Source organism: Heptranchias perlo, chromosome 33, assembly GCF_035084215.1.
Source record: "Heptranchias perlo isolate sHepPer1 chromosome 33, sHepPer1.hap1, whole genome shotgun sequence".
NCBI lineage: Eukaryota > Metazoa > Chordata > Chondrichthyes > Hexanchiformes > Hexanchidae > Heptranchias > Heptranchias perlo.
The window spans coordinates 3,186,872-3,203,964 of record NC_090357.1 but is presented as its reverse complement, the minus strand read 5'-3'; the positions used below and the strand labels follow the sequence as shown (position 1 = coordinate 3,203,964).

Below are 17,093 nucleotides of genomic sequence, written 5' to 3'. Positions count from 1 at the left end.
AAGGGGCATCTAAATACTGGTTACACCAACTCACAACAGAAATCTGTTTAAAAGGCAAGTCGTCGACATAGGATCCGGCAATAATTTATCATCTCTGAGTGTGGCACCTATTTGCACCAGGCTTTCTTTTAGAGAAATAGAGGGCCAAAGAATTCTAACCGTCTTATATTCTGTACAAAGAAAAAAATTCAATGTTTTATTGAAAAGTCTAGACAAAGAGTCAAGGACATAGGCCAAGGTGAAAAGAGTAAGAGAGAAGATAAGCTATATCAGTAAGTTTGATTAGGTGATGCCAAGCTTGGGTTTTAAATGCCTGAAAAGAAAGAAAGACCTGCATTTATATAGCGCCTTTCATGACCTCAGGATGTCTCAAAGCGCTTTACCGCCAATGAAGTACTTTTGAAGTGTAGTCACTGTTGTAATGTAGGAAACGCGGCAGCCAACTTGTGCACAGCAAGATCCCACAAACAGCAATATGATAATGACCAGATAATCTGTTTTTTTAATGATGTTGGTTGAGCGATAAATATTGGCCTGGACACTGGGGAGAACTCCCCTGCTCTTCTTCGAAATAATTCCATGGGATTTTTTACGTCCACCTGAGAGGACAGATGGGGCTCGGTTTAATGTCTCATCCAAAAGACGGCACCTCTGACAGTGCGGCGCTCCCTCACTGGAGTGTCAGTCTGGATTTTTGTGATCATCTCTCTGGAGTGGGACTTGAACTTTACCTGGTCATTATCACATTGCTGTTTGAGGGATCTTGCTGTGCACAAATTGGCTGCTGCGTTTCCTAACAGTGAATACACTTCAAAAGTACTTCATTGGCTGTACGGCGCTTTGGGATGTCCTGGGGTCGTGAAAGGCGCTATATAAATGCAAATCTTTCTTTCTGCTTTAAAGAACAGGTTTGTCATGTACTTCTTCATCAAGGCAATCGGCTGTCAAATTTGCATTGTGGAAAGTTTCAACAATTTATTTCAGTGAAGCTTGAGATAATCTTCATGGAATCAGAGAATCTTAGAGCTTAGAAGGAGGCCATTCGGCCCATCGTGCCTGTGCCAGCTCTTTGAAAGAGCTATCCAATTAGTCCCACTTCCCCTGCTCTTTCCCCATAGCCCTGCAATTTTTTTCCCCTTCAAAGTATTTATCCAATTCCCTTTTGAAAGTTACTATTGAATCTGCTTCCAGCGCCCGTTCAGGAAGTGCGTACCAGGTCATAACAACTCATCTTGACCTCTTTTTCTACCCCAAGCCAAACAGACGGGAGTTACATGTCAGTATTGTTACTTAAGGGAAGCAAAATCACCAATTAATAAATAGAAAATTAAAACAGGCAACTCACAGCGCTGATGATGCGGTTGAGAAAATTCCTTTGTCATTAGTGAACTCTAAGCTTCCAGCTCTTTTCCTGTATTCTCTGCGGTTTCTCCCTCTATTTTTCCTGAAGAAGCTCCATCATTTCCCTGTGTAGTTTAAAACAGACCAGGAAAAAGTATCAGACAGTGACATCGCTGATATTTAGCTAAAGAGAAATACAATCACTAAGTGCGATCCGGTTACTAAATCAGGCAGTAGTTTGTGAGTGACGCATGCAACTTAGGGTTGCCAACTCTGGTTGGACGTATTCCTGGAGGTGTCATCACATGACCTCCTGCCTCCAACTGCCCCGCCCCCCACATGGCCGCCATTGGTCATCCCATATGTCCATCCTCTCGGCGCCCCACCTTCCCAAGGGCCAATCGGAAAGCGAATAGACTCTTCATTCCCCATGTCCAATATTTTTATAACTAATAAACCCAAGCGTTCAAAGAAAATTTTTAAAAACTACACAATTGTTTTTAAAACCCTATGATTTTTCTCTTGGGTTTTGCTCACAGCAGTGTCCTGGAGATTAGTCTTTAATTCCTGGAGACTCCAGGGCAATCCTGGACGGTTGGCAACCCTAACGCAACTCTTGGCACCATTTTGGAAACACCAGGCAGCCATTTTGAAACTGGATAGAAAATGGCCATGGTGACGCCAATGATTTCATGATTGTACAATGTTCCTTAACCGTGCCCAATTTGGACACATTTTTATCCCTCTCCGCCCTTCTTTTGAGCTTGATCTTGTCCTCACTGGATATCCAAAGCCATGCACATTATTGGATAGCGAGCAAGGAGTGGGAAACCTGGCTGATTGATATCATTTTTAGTCTAGGGGCAATGGAGGCCCATTACAGCACCCATACCATCACCGCAGCTGAGATCAGCAAACTCAGCACAGAGTAGAAATTAAACCAGAGTCAACCTAGTATCACAGAATCAGAGAATCTTACAGCACAGAAGGAGGCCATTCGGCCCATCACGCCTGTGCTAGCTCTCTGAATGAGCTATCCAATTAGTTCCATTCCTCTGCCCATTCCCCCCTGCAATTTTCTCCCCTCCAAGAATTTATCCAATTCCTTTTTTAAAGTTATTATTGAATCTGCTTCCACCACTCTTTCAGGCAGCGCATTCTAGATCATAATAACTCGCTGCGTATAAAAAAATTCTCCTCATCTCCCCTCTGATTCTTTTGCCAATTACCTTAAATCTGTGTCCTCTGGTTACTGACCCTCCTGCCAGTGGAAACGGTTTCTCCTTATTTACTCTATCAAAACCCTTCGTGATTTTGAACGCCTCCATTAAATCTCCCCTTAACCTTCTCTGCTCTAAGGAGAAACAATCCCAGCTTCCCCAGTCTCTCCAAGTAACTGAAGTCCCCCATCCCTGATATTATTCCAGTAAATCTCCTCTGTGCCCTCCCTAAGGCCTTGACATCCTTCCTAAAGTATGGTGCCCAGAATTGGGCACAATACTCCAGCTGAGGCCTAAACCAGTGATTTATAAAGGTTTAGCATAACGTCCTTGCTTTTGTACTCTATATGGTTCAATTCAACAGGGAATGCACCCCAGCTGCACCTTTGTGAAATACAGGAATCCCTGTTGATAGGAGAACATTGTACACCAAAGCACTGAATCATGAATATTAATTATTAGCAAAGACCAGAGGGCTAACTTTATGAACTTGTGATTCCAATACGGAGCTTCGCCAGACAGAAAATCATGGAAATACCTGTCTGAATTCCCAATATTCACTCCTACTGGGTGAAGCATGAATTTGTAAAATGACCTTTCCATTGTGTACGTAGCCCCCAGAGCACGGGAAAATCGGATTCCAAAACATGGTCAATTATTCATATTTTCATGGCTGGGAAGTGAGTCAGGAAAATCCCAACCATATTTAAAAAATGATCTTAAGAACTGATAAACAAACTGGGTTACCGTGGCGACTTTTAATTCACCGAGTCTCCGACCACACAGCCAAACACCAGGTGCTTTTGGGAGCTTTGGGCGTTTACCTCTCACCAACTAACTCCGAGATTCTTTGGAGCTGATTACCCACAGTCAACATCGCAAGAATCCCTCTGGGATATCAAAATCTCTCGTGGCCAAGAGACATTAAGTGTTTCCTCTTCCTAAATACCACTGTTCCACCGTTTGGAAAAATATATACAGACGTATGAAAACTCGCTTTCAATTTTTGTATGTACATATAAATATAAAACCTTCCTCAGCCATTCAACCACAGGGTATTTGCACAGGATTGGTTTGCAAGACTTTATTTATGTACTTGAAGACCAACAAGGGAGTTCCAGTAACACATTTACGTGAAACGAAGGATTGTGGCAGTGCAAGTTTGCTTTTGATCGACATGACGGACCCAGGTTAGAAGTCCTCCAGAATTTCTCTCTCTCTCTCTAGGATTTTGACTTTGTGTTTTGTTGATGGCGGGCCGAAGCCCTTCTCACGTGTGAAAGATTGAAAATTCTTAGTGCTTCCACCACCGTGCAAAATCTTTAATTTGAAGAATTTGGTGGCTTCTTTTCCATCTAAGTTAAGGTGAGGAGAAGAAATCGGACTGAGTTAATCTGCAGCTTTCTCATCGATAGAAGCTGGAGAAAGATAAATCGACAAAAGAACCAGAGGAGAGATGAGGAGAATTTTTTTGCATAGCGAGTTATTATGACCTAGAAAGCGCTGCGGAAGCAAATTCAATAATAACTTTCAAAAGGGAATTGGATAAATGCTTGAAAAGCAAAAAAAAAACTGCAGGGCTGTGGGGAAAGAGCAGGGGGAGTGGGACTAATTGGACAGCTCTTTCAAAAAGCCGGCACAGGCACGATGGGCCGAATGACCTCCTTCTGTGCTCTATCATTCTATCATTCCGTGGAGCTTAGGTAACCCTAAAGCGATGAGTAGCTGAGCCGCACAGTTCAGGAACGTCCCACATCCGATATCCGGTCTGCGCTAAGTCAGCTGATTTCAGCTGGGGCGACGTCAGGATGTTCAATGCCTCCGCATTACAGAAAGGGGGGAAATAAAATCAGTCCGGATTCCACTCCTGATCGCTATCCAGTGATCCCTGCTGGAATGTGCGTGCATGCGTGTGAAAGAGAGAGAGAGAGAGAGAATGTTGGATGAGAAATAGGATTCGGGTTCGGCAGTCATGCTCGTAATGGGAAGAGGAGAAAATTGGTGAAAAATATGGAGAAGAGAAATAAAAGAAACTCAAGTTTTCCTTGGCAAATGTGTAAACTAACATGAATCTCTAGTTCCTCCCACTCCCCAGATACTAACCTGTCATCATAGTGCCACACTGACCTATGCTAATGACTTGTGTGGTTTATCACCCTAACTCTGTGCAAATATTCAGCTCAAGATTTACCTTTTGCATCATTAAGCAACAAAAAAAAAATTCTGTGCTTCCCCCTCCAATGGCTTGGTGTGTAAGTGCACCAGCTGATTATATATACAGGCCCTGCAAAGTCCCAGGTTCAAACCCTGCTCTGTACTAAGTTAGTTGATTCCAGCAGAGAGATTTGTAGGGATGTTATAATTGGCCCTGAGATGTGTCCTGGGCCAATATTTATCCCTCAACCAACATCACTAAAATAGATTGGCTGCTAATTGCTGTTTGTGGGATCTTGCTGTGCACAATTTTGGCTGCCGCGTTCCCCACATTACAACAGTGACTACACTTCAAAAGTACTTCATTAGCTGTGAAGTGCTTTGGGACATCCTGAGGTCACGAAAGGCGCTATAAAAATGCAAGTTCTTTCTTTTTCAAAACAGTGGGACAAAAGAATATCATCCTGGGCATGTCAACGCGTTCGTTACTAATTATAGGATCTTACAGCACAGAAGGAGGCCATTCGGCCCATCGTGCCTGGGCCAGCTCTTTGAAAGAGCTATCCAATTAGTCTCACTCCCCCTGCTCCTTCCTCGTTGCCCTGCAAATTTTTCCTTTTCAAGTATTTATCCAATTCCCTTTTGAAAGTTATTACTGAATCTGCTTCCACCGCCCTTTCAGGCAGCGCATTCCAGATCCTAACTGAGTAAAAAAAATTCTCCTCATCTTGCCCCCTCTGGATTTTTTTTTGCCAATGATCTTAATCTTGCACAGTGCAATTTCAAACCAATGATGTTTTCAGCTATTCTCAATTTAATCAAATTGTCCTTTCTATCCATCAGAGTGTTATGGAGTCATTGAGCCAGCCATGACCTGTGGTGGTGGGGGCAGTGTTTCTGGCCCATTTCTTTTGTGTTTACTGGGATAATTGCACACAGATGGACCAGTCTGTTATCTTATGCATGAGGCTCACAAAGTGAAAACACAAGTCTTAGCCACAGGGAGACTCAGCGGGGTGGGATGGGAGCACTGGAATTTTGTTATGAATCCAGCCATCCTTCAAGGATGGTCTGTTCCTCCAATTAAAAAAAAGACAAGGCAGCCTGGTACTTCAATGGTAGACTGTCAGTCTCAAAACTCCAATCCCAGTTTGCAGTAATCACGCAGGACTGTCCTTAAACGGGCTATCCTTAAGGAAGGGCAGGGGGAGAGAACAGGCTAAGGAAGGGGTTCTAGGGGAGAGTCTTTTGTTCATCACTGACAGTGCACCCCATGCTGGGCCAGCCAAGGAATAACAAACGTTATGAATTTAAAACCAATGTCTTTTCACGTTCATCTCCCAAAAATAACCACCTGCATTTATATAGCGCCTTTAATGTCGTAAAAACATCTCAAGGCGCTTCACAGGAGCAATTATCGAACAAAATTTGACACCGAGCCACATAAGGAGATATTAGGACAGGTGACCAAAAGCTTGGCCAAAGAGGTAGGTTTTAAGGAGCGTCTTAAAGGAGGAGACAGAGGGACAGAGGCGGAGAGGTTTAGGGAGGGAATTCCAGAGCTTAGGGCCTGGGCAGCTGAAGGCACGGCCGCCAATGGTGGAGCGATTAAAATCGAGGACATGCAGGAGAGTGCTGTGAATATGGGGGAGCGCCTGGAAAGCTGATGTGATTGTGACCGTGTGGGTAATTTTATTGCGGTGACATCGCCTACAGTTGACGTGCTGATGAGTTGCACTATTGTGTCACAGGGACTGGTAAATACAGGGAAAGAAAATCAACTTGTCACAAAAGTATAGTAACCTCGTACAATTTCTTTTGACAAAGGCCGTGCCCCTTTAAATTGTTAAACTGGTCTGGAACCAGGGATAGGGGTTGTTAACCCTCGAGGATTGTCTTGGAGTCGCCAGGAATTAAAGGTTAATCTCCTGGACACTGCTGCGAGGGAAACCCACAGAAAAAAATTCACTGGGGATATTAAAAAAAAATTGTATGTATCATAGCAGGTATAGCACGGGAGAAGGCCATTTGGCCCATCGTGCCCCATACCGACTCTTTGAAAGAGCTATCCAATTAGTCCCATTTGCCTGCTCTTTCCCCTTAGCCCCGTAAACTTTTTCCCTTCAAGTATTTATCCAATTCCCTTTTGAAAGTTACTATTGAATCTGCTTCCACCGCCCTTTCAGGCAGCGCATTCCAGATCATCACAACTCGCTGCGTAAAAAAATGTTTCCTCATGTCGCCTCTGGCTCTTTTGCCGATCACCTTAAATCTGTGTCTTTTTCACACTGATGAGGTAATTTGATGAAACCTCCAGGAATACATCCAACCAGAGCTGGCAACTCTAATCGGGGATCACTTGAGTTCAGATCAAGGTCCTGCTGTCCTTTTGAACTCAGTTCCCCTTTAAGGTGGTGGCCTCAGCAGTACTCAGCTTGACTGCAAAGAGCGGATCCTCGTACCACAAAACGCACAGTTTCGTGGAAGGAGTGGTTTAGCGGGGTGGGTGAGGTTGTAGCACTAAAAGTCCACGCAGGAATATGTTAAGCAGCCTCCACCCACTGGACTCAAGAGTTCTCATCTTTTGCTGAGATCCAAAAACGGACATGTGGCGATGCAGGGTTGCCAACTCTGGTTGGACGTATTCCTGGAGGTTTTATCACATGACCTCCTGCCTCCAACCGCCGTGCCCCCACGCTCCCGCCATTGGTCGCCCGATACGTCCAACCTCGCAACGTCCCGCCTTCCCCACAGCCAACTGGAAAGCTAACAGGCTCTTAATTATCCGGGAAAGTGGAGTTGAGGTCAAAAATCAGCCATGACCATATTCAATGGCGGAGCAGGCTTGAGGGGCCGTATAGCCTACTCCTGCTTCTATTTCTTATGTTCTTATGTGTTGATGCTGGACTGTCACTCAAACAGTGTTTTTTTCTATCGCATCTCCAATATTTTTATAAGTAATAAAGGAAAGAAAATTTCTTGTTTAGGCCATGCGGCCCTTTACCTGCTGCTGGTGCTTGAAATCCCACCCATACAAACTGAGCACACCCCCAGCATGTCACATGTTATGTGTCAGGAGCATTCCAAAGAATATTCAAATGAGCTAACCTAGCATTTCGTTGCAAAGAGAGTTCATTTGTGCACATATACATTAATATGTTATATACTATATATTATATCCTGGACACTATATATTACATTTTTCTCCAGGGTTTCCTGAAGCTGTGTCCAGGAGATTAATCTTTAATTCCTGAAGACTCCAGGACAATCCGGGAGAGTCAGCAACACTAACCCACAGTGTCAGCTGTGGCTCTCACCTCAGTTAGAAAATTGTGGGTTCAAATCCCACTCCAGAGACTAGAGTCGAAAATCCAGGCTGACACTTTACTGCAGTACTGAGGGAGTGCTGCACTGTCGGAGGTGCTGTCTTTCAGATAAGACGTTATACCAAGGCCCCGTCTGCCCTCTCAGGTGGGCGTAAAAGACCCCACTATTTGAGAAGAGTTCTCCCCAGTGACCCAGCCAACATTTATCCCTCAACCAACATCACTAAAAACAGATGATCTGGTCATTATCACATTGCTGTTTGTGAGATCTTGCTGTGTGCAAATTGGCTGCCATGTTTCCTACATTACAACAATGACTACACTTCAAAAAAAGTACTTAACTGGCTGTTAAAAGCACTTTGGGACGGCCTGAGGTTATGAAAGGCGCTACAGAAATGCATGTCTTTTTTTCTTAAATCTACTATTCAGCTCTTTGCACCATTGCCTCATTGGTAGATAAATCCTAAATCAGAACATCAGGATCTGTTAGTACCTGCAACTTGGGATATGTGCAACTTAATGGGAATATTGATTTAAACTTTATACATGGCTCCAAGGCACACACCAAAGCAGCTCTTAATGACAAAAAGTTTGGACTCTCCAGGTCTACAACATACTTTGACATGGGAACACCATCACCTCCAAGTTCCCCTCCAAGTCACACACCATCCTGACTTGGAAATATATCGGCCGTTCCTTCTTCGTCGCTGGGTCAAAATCCTGGAACTCCCTTCCTAACAGCACTGTGGGAGAACCGTCACCACACGGACTGCAGCGGTTCAAGAAGGCGGCTCACCACCACCTTCTCAAGGGGCGACTAGGGACGGGCAATAAATGCCGGCCTTGCCAGTGATGCCCATATCACAAGAATGAATTATGTAAAAAGTGCTATTCAGAATTACATATTACTGTATGATGTATATTTTATGTTCCACACTATAGACTATATATTGGACACTACAGGACAATAATACAATGCCAGTAAACCCTTGCATTGAAGGGTGTTGGGCACTGGTTCCTTGTACCATGTAATGGATTTAGGGGTAATTCGATTGAGGTTTTTAAGATGATGAAGGGATTAGCTCTTGTTTGTGTAGACAAATTGTTTCACCTGAATAGATCAGGGAGGACTATGGTCATCCCTCAACTTACGTAAAGGCTAGAACGAGGTCAGATGTCAGGAGATTCTTCTTTTCCCAGAGAATAGTGGGCCTCTGGAACAGGCTGCCGGCTCGTGGTGAATGCCGATTCGCTGAATTCCTTCAAACGAGAGCTGGACCTGTTTCTTGGCTGGGCGGAAATCATCTGGTAACATTAATCAGGATCAGAGTGATCTCCTGGACTCGTTTCAATCACCTAAGAGGGGTCGGAGAGGAATTTTCCAGATTTCCCCCTCCCCCCTAATTGGCCTGGATTTTTATCTGGTTTTTCACTTCTCCCAGATTACATGGCTCTGGTTGGGGTGAGACTGTCAGCATTGTGGGACAGGCTGCATGGACCTGAGTCTATTCCTGTCAGTCATTTTTCATCTGTTTGTATGTGCCTGATGTACTCTGCGCCCCCCGACTGGAGGCCCAAAGTGCTGTTAGTACATAGACACTATGCACAAACCACGTGCAAGGCACGTTTAAGGCCCAGGGTGCATTTAATTTTAGATCTCGACCTGTAACTCACTCCCGGGTATCTGTTATTCTATATAGAAACCATCTGAACCCCTCGATTAGATTCCAACCTGTAACTCACTCCCGGTATCTGTTATTCTATGTATAAACCACAAGAAATTTAGCCATTCGGTTACCTGATGTAATCGACATGTAACGTTTACATTTGTCTAACATATAGACGAACACACAATGCAATACCTTGAAATGGCAGATGTGACCTTTATATTTGTGAACCAGAACAGCTGACATTTACATTGAATGATCTGAAAGTAATCATTAAAAACACACTGCGGTCCAGAAGTTTGCTCTATTTCAGGTATTCTATTACTAATTGTCCTAACAATTTAAGTTATCCCATCTTCTTCTCTAACTCAATCTTCCTCAGGACCTCAAAACTGGAACGCCTCATGTCCCCCTCTCCCCTTCACCCAACAATCTACAGGCCTTTAAAAATCCAAGATTGGTGCCCCCTAATCACTAGTTGCCGATTTACCTCATCTTCTCTCCAGTGCTTTTCACCCTTGGTGCCGTCCTACACAATAGACCTCGACCCTTGATTCCAGCTTCTTAATTGAATAAAACAACGCATGCATGCACACACCACAGACACGCACAGATATACACACACCACACATGCACACCAGTCCAGACACACAAACACATAGAAACACGCACAAACACACACCATATATGTACACCAGTCCCAGACACACACCCCATACATAGACACGCACACACCACACATACACAGACACGCACAAACACACACCACACGTACACCAGTCCACAGACGCACATCCACCACATATACACGCAACCACACACATACACCACACAAGTACACCAGTCCACAGAGGCACACACACACACACACACAATACACCAGATGTGCACGTGCAAACACACATTATACACACCAATATGTGTACACGCACACACGTACATGCAAGGGCAGCCCACCCATACACACAGGCACATGCACTTTTGCTTTCTGACCACTTCACTCTTTTAGGCATTTTTGTTTAGATAAATCTTTGTTTAAGACAATCTGGATCAATATTCTTCATTTTTTTTGCTGATCCTTCTGCCTGCCTCCAGTTGGGTTTCACCCTTGACCCTGCATATGTCTTATTCAGACTGTCGCAGACCTCCCTCACTGAAATGTGTCTCACGTCAAGCTCAAAAGACAGTTTATTCAGCTTTAACCAATTAACTATTTGCTTCCCTTGCAACTGAGAAACGAGCTCCCAGAAGCCTCTCCTTCTCAACAACAACAACTTGCATTTATATAGCGCCTTTAACGTAGTGAAAATGTCCCAAAGTGCTTCACAGGATTGGTGTGTGTAAAATCGGCGATGTGCAAGAAGCCAGAATTGGAGGAGCGCAGAGATCTCAGAGGGTCAGGGTCAGGGTCAGGGCCGGAGGAGGTTACGGAGATAGGGAGGGGTGTGGCCACGGAGGGATTTAAAAACACAGATGAAAATTTTAAACTCAAGGCGTTGCCGGACTGGGAGCCATCGCTCTGCGGCCTGCTGTATCATCCCAACTGGTGCCGTGGTCGAGACCATACAAGAATGTGGCCTAGCGGCCCGCTCCTGGCTCACTGGGGTAAATGAGCCGTCACTGGTGGAGGGTGCAGTCATGCTCTGCTGATGGTCCCGGGCTGGAGAACCAGAGCCAAGCTGTGAAACTGAAATCAGTAAGTCTGGGTCGTTTGTGGGTTGGCAACAGTCCCTCCAGGATTGTCCTGGAGTCTCCAGGAATTGAAGATTGATCCCCAGGAAACTGCTGCGAGCAAAAACCTGGGAGAAAAGTCATTAAACAAAATGTGTTTTTTCATTTTCTTTGAACATTTTTATTTATTGGTTATAAAAATATTGGGAGAGGGGGGGAAATGTCTGTTTCACTAACAGTCAAGATTAATCCAATTGGACAACAATGGGGGGAGTTTAACCCACCCCCGCTTCCCATAGGCCGGTTGGTTAAATTGGTAAATAAGTGAAACCTGACCCCAACCCGCCGCGAACGCGCCTATTTCCGGTTTAACCGCGGTGGGTTTGGGGGCGTCCGAGTAACCTGCTCCGGAGAGGCGGGTCCGTGATTATAATATGTTAATGAGGCTCCGTTCCTCAGATTTTGGCAGCCATTTGAACTTAACGTCTGCGGGCCGGGTTTTCCCGGGGCTCAGGAAACCCGGCAGCCGAAGGGAGGCGGGAGCTGCCGGATCCAGCAGGTAAGTGCCTTTCCAGCACTGCTGGGTGGGTCAAGGAGGAGCAGGAACACTTCCCCTTCCCCTCACCCACTCCACCCCCACTCCTCGAGCAAAGCTCCTGCGATCTCCCCCAACCCACCGCCGCGATCTCCACCCCCCCCCCCCCCCCCCCCCCCCCGCAATCTGCCAACCTCCCTCCTTGCTGCCGCGCTCCTGGACCCCCACCATCCCTAACGCCTCCTCCTCCCCGTCCCCTCCCCACAAATATCGGGGCCAAAGACTCTGTTCCCATGCCTGGAGGATGGACCAATGACGGGAGTGTGGGGGGCAGCTTGAGGTCATGTGATGAAACCTTCAGGAACACACCCAACCAGAGTTAGAATCATACAAAGGTTACAGCACGGAAGGTGGCCATTCGGCCCATCGAGTATGCGCCGGCTCTATGCAAGAACAATCCAGCTAGTCCTACTCCCCCGCTCTATCCCTTAACTCTGCAAATTTTTCCTTTCAAGTACTTATCCAGTTCCCTTTTGAAGGCCATGACTGAATCTGCCTCCACCACCCCCTCGGGCAGTGCATTCCAGATCCTAACCACTCACTGAGAAAAGAAGTTTTTCCTCATGTCACCTTTGGTTCTTTTGCCAATCACCTTGAACCTATGTCCTCTGGTTCTCGACCCTTCCGCCAATGGGAACAGTTTCTCTCTATCTACTCTGTCTAGACCCTTCATGATTTTGAACACCTCGATCAAATCTCCTCGCAACCATCTCTGTTCCAAGGAGAACAACCCCAGCTTCTCCAGTCTATCCACATAACTAAAGTCCCTCATCCCTGGAATCATTCTAGTAAATTTCTTCTGCACCGTCTCTAAGGCCTTCACATCTTTCCTAAAGTGCGGTGCCCAGAACTGGACACAATATTCCAGTTGTGGCCGAAGCAGTGTTTTATAAAGGTTCATCATGACTTCAATACTTATGTACTCTATGCCTCTATTTATAAAGCCCAGGATCCTGTATGCTTTTTTAACCACTTTCTCAACCTGTCCTGCCACCTTCAATTATTTGTGCACATATAACCCCAGATCTCTCTGTTCCTGTACCCCTTTTAGAGTTGTGCCCCCTAGTTTATATTGCCTCTCCTCGTTCCTCCTACCGAAATGTATCACTTTGCATTTCTCTGTGTTAAATTTCATCTGTCCACCCGTGCCACCAGCCTGTCTATATCCTCTTGAAGTCTATCATTATCCTCCTCACTGTTCACCACACTTCCAAGTTTTGTGCCATCTGCAAATTTTGAAATTGTGCCCTGTACACCCGAGTCATTAATATATATCAAGAAAAGCAGTGGTCTCAGCACCGACCCCTGGGGAACACCACTGTACACCTCCCTCCAATCCGAAAAACAACCGTTCACCACTACTCTCTATTTCTTGTCCCTTAGCCAATTCTGTGTCCATGTTGCTATTGCCCCCTTTATTCCATGGGCCGCAATCTTGATGATAAGCCTACCACGTGGCACTTTATCAAACGCTTTTTGAAAGTCCATATACACCACATCAACTGCATTGCCCTCATCTACCCTCTCTGTTACCTCATCAAAAAACTCTATCAGGTTAGTTAAACATGATTTGCCTATAACAAATCCGTGCTGGCTTTCCTTAATCAATCCACACTCGTCCAAGTGACCGTTAACTCTGTCCCAGATTACCGTTTCTAAAAGTTTCCCCACCACTGAGGTTAAATTGACTGGCCTATAGTTGCTGGGTTTATCCTTACACCCTTTTTTGAACAAGGGTGTAACATTTGCAATTCTCCAGTCCTCTGGCACCACCCCCGTATCTACGGATGTTTGGAAGATTATGGCCAGTACCTCCGCAATTTCCACCCTTACTTCCCTCAGCAACCTAGGATGGATTCCATCTGGACCAGGTGACTTATCTACTTTAAGTACAGCCAGCCTTTCAAGTACCTCTTCTTTATCAATTTTTAGCCCATCCAGTATCTTAACTATATCTTCCTTTACTGAGACTCTGGCAGCATCTTCTTTCTTGGTAAAGGCAGATGCAAAGTACTCATTTAGTACTTCGGCCATCCCCTCTGCCTCCATGAGTAGATCTCCTTTATGGTCCCTAATCGGCCCCACCCCTCCTCTTGCTACCCGTTTACTGTTTACATGCCTGTAGAAGACTTTTGGATTCCCTTTTATGTTGGCCACCAGTCTATTCTCATACTCTCTCTTTGCCCCTCTTATTCCCTTTTTCATTTCCCCTCTGAACTTTCTATATTCTGCCTGGTTCTCACTTGTGTTATCAACCTGACATCTGTCATACGCCCCTTTTTTTCCCCGTTTCATCTTACTCACTATCTCTTTTGTCATCCAGGGAGCTCTGGCTTTAGTTGCCCTACCTTTCTGCCTCGTGGGAATGTGCCTAGACTGTACCCGAACCATCTCCTCCTTAAAGTCCGTCCACTGTTCAATGACAATTTTACCTGCCAATCTTTGATTCCAATTTACCCGGGTCAGATCTGTTCCCATCCCACTGAAATTGGCCCTCCTCCAATTGAGTATTTTTACTTTAGAGTGGCCCATGTCCTTTTCCACAGCTATTCTAAACCTTATGATACTATGATCGCTGCTCCCTAAATGCTCCCCCACTGACACTTGCTCCACTTGGCCCACCTCATTCCCTAGAACCAAGTCCAGCAATGCCTCCTTCCTCATTGTGCCGGAAATGTACTGGTCAAGAAAGTTATCCTGAACACATTTCAAAAATTCCTCACCCTCTTTGCCCTTTATATTATTATTGTTATTCCAGTCTACATTAGGGTAGTTGAAGTCCCCAGTTATCGCTACTTTATGGCTTTTACACCTCTCTTTAATTTCCCTGCAAATGTGCTCCTCTATCTCCTACCCACTAGTAGGTGGCCTGGAGAATACACCCAGTAGTGTAATGGCACCTCTTTTACTGTTGGCAACCCTAAGCTGGCAATGGTCCATGAAAGCTGCCGGATTGTCATTAAAACCCAACTGGGTGACTAATATCCTTCATTAGAGAGGGGAACCTGCCACCTCTATTCAATGTGGCCTACACATGACTGCAATCCCACATTACTTGGTTCAATCTTAATGCCCTTAATGGCCCACTAAGCCACTCAGTTATAAGAACGATCGCTGCATCAAGAAGGCGGCCCACCATCACCTTCTGGGCCCACTAAAGGCGGCCTTGCACACATCGCCCGCATCCTAGAGAACAAATTTTAAAAATGTGTAGTGCTGAGCCATACAGACTAGGGTGGACTTAGCTACAATTCCTGGTCGGTGCAGTGTTAGCTGTACCGTTCTGATTTCGTTTGCTTACCCGAGGAAGTCAAAACGATAAATAAATCTGGTTGGAATTCAAGTGATATTTCAATATCTGGAAGCACTGGGCAGCACTGAGACGAGATTGCGGTTCCCTCTCTGATGCTCCCCACCCTCCTCCCAGATCAATCCCACAATGCGTTTCCGCTAAACATTCACAGCAGGATCATGTGGCGACATTTCAGCATCTTGGGTGGCTCCCCGAGAATGAGGAACATCTGAAGTGGATGCAGTTTGTCAAAGACTTTAAGAAAATCATTTTAAAAAAATAAATAACGTTAGTTAGACAGTGAACAGAGTGAACTTCACAGAAGCCACAACTTGGTCCTTGATTTTTCAACAATCTGTCAGAAGGGATCAGCCACAGTTCTCGAGACTGATGAGGATTTCAAAATGAGGCCCCTTTATAAAGTTCTCCATTCCCAGCTTATAAATGACCACATTCCCACATCCACGTATCTTTAAATTTTAATAAATCCTGTTACAAACAAACCAAAAATGGTTTGCCAGACACTTCTTCACAAAGCTACCATCCCTTTGAGGGGACCTGATGCAATTCACCAACACAGTGTAATATTGTGAGCTCTCCCCATCCCTCGGTAAAAAGACTTGCATTTATATAGCGCCTTTCACAACCTCAGGACGTCCCAAAGTGCTTTTCAGCCATTGAAGTACTTTTGAAGTGTAGTCACTGTTGTAATGTAGGAAACGTGGCAGCCAATTTGAGCGCAGCAAGATCCCACAAACAGCAATAACCAGATAATCTGTTTTAGTGATGTTGCTTGAGGGATAAATATTGGCTCCAGGACACCGAGGGCAAACTCCCCCTCCTCTTCTTCGAAATAGTGGCCCTGGGATCTTTTACGTCCACCTGAGAGGGCAGGCGGGGCCTCGGTTTAACGGCACCTCCGACAGTGCAACGCTCCCTCAGTACCGCACAAAACACACACACATAAAATTTCCCCTCTCTCCTTCTCACACACACGCAAACTATTCTCACTCATGCACACAGATACGGAAATGAGATCGCGCTCATGTGAACAAAAGGCAGCTTTCGAAACCTATAACTCGAATCATGTTTTAAAACACATTTGTGCGTTTATTTTACAGTGAGGCCCTTCTGTTTAACTTTCTTACCACCCTGAAAGTAAGCTTTAAACCCTGCACCAGCCAGATGGCCGATAGGATCATTTTACCCAGGTTTAGCTTTTTAAAAAAAAAATGTTCTCCGGCATTTTTCCAACTTCACACCCAAACTGCTGGGGCCATCACGATTCGAACACACACACACACACACCTGCTACAAACAAACAGTAACACACTTACTGCAAAAAATTAAAACTTCCATCCTTTTTGTATATTTTACACACTGCCACAAGCAAGCAGCGTTTTACAAATCAGACTTTAATTATAATCAATGGTTTTTAAGGCAAAATTAAAATTTCATCGCCTGAAAATAACGTTTAATTTCTCAAAATTAAATTTTAACTGCATACCAATTCATTAGAACATAGGTACAAAAGGAGGCCGTTCAGCCCATCGAGTCACTCCCGCCATTCAATGAGACCATGGCTGATTTGTATCTTAACTCCATCTACCCGCTTTGGTTCTGTAACTCTTAATACCCTTGCCTGACAAAAATCTACCGATCTCAGGTTGGACATTTTCAATTGACCTCCGGCCTCAACAGCTTTTTGGGGGAAGAGTTTTCCAGAATTCCACTGCCCTTTGTGTGAATTCCATCTCAAATCGCACATTCCCCATCTTCCTGTTCACTCTAACCCTGGTTTCCCCCCTCGCTCTCTCTTTCACACAC

General features: G+C 45.0%; 1 long non-coding RNA gene across 1 annotated transcript in view; it reads right to left on the bottom strand.

Annotated features, from left to right (window-relative positions):
• LOC137301285 (uncharacterized) overlaps positions 1-17,093 on the bottom strand; it is a 130,793-nt gene that overhangs the window by 44,095 nt on the left and 69,605 nt on the right. The window contains exon 4 of the long non-coding RNA XR_010958259.1: positions 1,346-1,466. This is a non-coding gene — a long non-coding RNA (uncharacterized lncRNA). The remainder of the gene's footprint in view (positions 1-1,345; positions 1,467-17,093) is intronic.